The 3,777-nt window shown below is 43.1% G+C and overlaps 1 non-coding gene across 1 annotated transcript; it reads left to right on the top strand.

The window, feature by feature from the left end:
- Positions 1 to 3,204: 3,204 nt before the first annotated feature.
- On the top strand, positions 3,205 to 3,312 carry LOC127746449 (small nucleolar RNA R71). Its single transcript, XR_008008068.1, has one exon. It is a non-coding gene; the product is annotated as a small nucleolar RNA R71 (small nucleolar RNA).
- Positions 3,313 to 3,777: the final 465 nt, after the last annotated feature.

Genomic DNA, 3,777 nt, shown 5'->3' with positions numbered 1-3,777 from the left:
TTGAAAAATGAGATAAGGGAAGGCTAACCTTGCCAAGGTAGAGGACTTGTCCGCCACCTTATAAAGTTCTTGGGATATAACCTCATAAACTTCTACTTCCTCTCCAATCATGATGCTATGAATCATGATAGCCCGGTCTATAGTAACTTCAGACCGGTTGCTAGTGGGAATGATTGAGCGTTGGATAAACTCCAACCACACTCTAGCCACGGGCTTGAGGTCATGCCTTCTCAGTTGAACCGGCTTCCCTCTTGAATCTCTCTTCCATTGAGCGCCCTCTTCACAAACATCTATGAGGACTTGGTCCAACCTTTGATCAAAGTTAACCCTTCTAGTGTAAGGGTGTTCATCTCCTTACATCATGGGCAAGTTGAATGCCAACCTTACATTTTTCGGACTAAAATCTAAGCATTTCCCCCGAAGCATTGTAAGCCAATTCTTTGGGTCCGGGTTCACACTTTGATCATGGTTCTTGGTGATCCATGCTTTAGCATAGAACTCTTGAACCATTAAGATTCTGACTTGTTGAATGGGGTTGGTAAGAACTTCCCAACCTCTCCTTCGGATCTCATGTCGGATCTCCGGATATTCACTCTTTTTGAGTTTGAAAGGGACCTCGGGGATCACCTTCTTCATGGCCACAACTTCATAGAAGTGGTCTTGATGCACCCTTGAGATGAATCTCTCCATCTCCCATGACTCGGAGGTGAAAGCTTTTGCCTTCCCTTTCCTCTTTCTAGAGGTTTCTCCGGCCTTAGATGCCATAAATGGTTATGGAAAAACAAAAAGCAATGCTTTAACCACACCAAAGTTAGAAGGTTTGCTCGTCCTCGAGCAAAAGAAGATAGAAGAGAGTAGAAGAAGAAGAAATAGAGGAGATGGAGGAGGCTTTGTGGTTCGGCCAAGGGGGAGAAGTAGTGTTTAGGTTTTGTGAAAATGAAGGAGTGAAGATGGGTTTATATAGGAGTGGAGAGGGGTTGTATGGTTCGGCCATTATGGGTGGGTTTGGGAGGGAAAGTGGTTTGAATTTGAATGGTGAGGTAGATGGGGATCCTGTGGGGTCCACAGATCCTGAGGTGTCAAGGAAAATTCATCCCTGCACCAAGTGGTGAGCAAAAATGCTCTTTTTTGCCAATTCTGGCATTAAACGCCGGGCTGGTGCCCATTTCTGGCGTTTAACGCCAGCTTCTTACCCGTTCCTGGCGTTTAACGCCAGTCCGGTGCCCCTTTCTAAACGCCCAGAATGGTGCCAGACTGGGCGTTAAACGGCCATTTGCTGCCCTTACTGGCGTTTAAATGCCAGCAAGTTTTCCTCCAGGGTGTGCTTTTTTTCTTTTTATTTTTCATTCTGTTTTTGCTTTTTCAATTGATTTTGTGACTTCCCATGATCATCAACCTATAGAAAACATAAAACAACAATGGAAAATAGATAAATATAACATTGGGTTGCCTCCCAACAAGCGCTTCTTTAATGTCATTAGCTTGACAGTGGGCCCTCATGGAGCCTCACAGATACTCAGAGCAATGTTGGAACCTCCCAATACCAAACTTAGAGTTTGAATGTGGGGGTTCAACACCAAACTTAGAAGTTGGTTGTGGCCTCCCAACACCAAACTTAGAGTTTGACTGTGGGGGCTCTGTTTGACTCTGTTTTGAGAGAAGCTCTTCATGCTTCATCTCCATGGTTACAGAGGGATATCCTTGAGCCTTAAGCACAAAGGATTCTTCATTCACTTGAATGGTCAATTCTTCTCTGCCAACATCAATCACAGCCTTTGTTGTGGCTAGGAAGGGTCTGCCAAGGATGATGGATTCATTCATGCACTTCCCAGTCTCTAGGACTATGAAATCATCAGGGATGTAATGGTTTTCAACTTTTACCCTAACATCCTCTACAAGTCCATAAGCTTGTTTTCTTGAATTGTCTGCCATTTCTAGTGAGATTTTTGCAGCTTGCACCTCAAAGATCCCTAGCTTTTCCATTACAGAGAGAGGCATGAGGTTTATGCTTGACCTTAGGTCACACAAGGCCTTCTTGAAGGTCATGGTGCCTATTGTACAAGGTACTAAGAACTTCCCAGGGTCCTGTCTCTTTTGAGGTAATCTCTGCCTAGTCAAGTCATCTAGTTCTTTGGTGAGCAAAGGGGGTTCATCCTCCCAAGTCTCATTACCAAATAACTTGTCATTTAGCTTCATGATTGCTCCAAGGTATTTAGCAACTTGCTCTTCAGTGACATCTTCATCCTCTTCAGAGGAAGAATAGTCATCAGAGCTCATGAATGGCAGAAGTAAATCCAATGGAATCTCTATGGTCTTAGTGTGAGCCTCAGATTCCCATGGTTCCTCATTAGGGAACTCATTGGAGGCCAGTGAACGTCCATTGAGGTCTTTCTCAGTGGAGATCACTGCCTCTTCCTCCTCTCCATGTTCGGCCATGTGAGACGTGTTTATGGCTTTACACTCTCCTTTTGGATTCTCTTCTGTATTGTTTGGAAGAGTACTAGGAGGGAGTTCAGTAACTTTCTTACTCAGCTGACCCACTTGTGCCTCCAAGTTTCTAATCGAGGATCTTATTTCAGTCATGAAACTTTGAGTGGTTTTGATTAGATCAGAGACCATGGTTGCTAAGTTAGAGTGGCTCTGCTTAGAATTCTCTATCTGTTGCTGAGAAGATGATGGAAAAGGCTTGCCATTGCTAAACCTATTTCTTCCACCATTATTGTTATTGAAACCTTGTTGAGGTCTCTGTTGATCTTTCCATGAGAGATTTGGATGATTTCTCCATGAAGGATTATAGGTGTTTCCATAGGGTTCTCCCATGTAATTCACCTCTTCCATTGAAGAGTTCTCAGGATCATAAGCTTCTTCTTCAGATGAAGCATCCTTAGTACTGCCTGGTGCAGCTTGCATTCCAGACAGACTTTGAGAAATCATATTGACTTGCTGAGTCAATATTTTATTTTGAGCCAATATGGCATTCAGAGTATCAATCTCAAGAACTCCTTTCTTCTGATTCGTCCCATTATTCACAGCATTCCTTTCAGAAGTGTACATGAATTGGTTATTTGCAACCATTTCAATGAGTTCTTGAGCTTCTGCAGGCGTCTTCTTCAGATGAAGAGATCCTCCAACAGAGCTGTCCAATGACATCTTGGATAGTTCAGACAGACCATCATAGAAGATACCTATGATGCTCCATTCAGAAAGCATGTCAGACGGACACTTTCTGATCAATTATTTGTATCTTTCCCAAGCTTCATAGAGGGATTCACCTTCCTTCTGTTTGAAGGTTTGGACTTCCAGTCTAAGCTTACTCAATTTTTGAGGTGGAAAAAACTTTGCCAAGAAGGCATTGACTAGCTTTTCCCAAGAGTTCAGGCTTTCTTTAGGTTGTGAGTCCAACCATATCCTAGCTCTGTCTCTTACAGCAAAAAGGAATATCATAAGTCTGTAGACCTCAGGGTCAACCCCATTAGTCTTGACAGTGTCACAGATTTGCAAGAACTCAGCTAAAAACTGATGAGGATCTTCCAATGGAAGTCCATGGAACTTGCAATTCTGTTGCATTAGAGAAACTAATTAAGGCTTAAGCTCAAAGTTGTTTGCTCCAATGGCAGGGATAGAGATGCTTTTCCCATAGAAGTCGGGAGTAGGTGCAGTAAAGTCACCCAACACCTTCCTTGCATTGTTTGCATTGTTGTTGTTTTCGGCTGCATGTCTTCTTCTTTGAAGATTTCTGTTAGGTCCTCTACAGAGAGTTGTGCTTTAGCTTCTCTT

The sequence above is a fragment of the Arachis duranensis genome, chromosome 3 (genome assembly GCF_000817695.3).
Source record: "Arachis duranensis cultivar V14167 chromosome 3, aradu.V14167.gnm2.J7QH, whole genome shotgun sequence".
Taxonomy (NCBI): Eukaryota; Viridiplantae; Streptophyta; class Magnoliopsida; order Fabales; family Fabaceae; genus Arachis; species Arachis duranensis.
The sequence above is the reverse complement of the archived record's forward strand: the minus strand, read 5'-3'. Positions and strand labels throughout refer to the sequence as shown.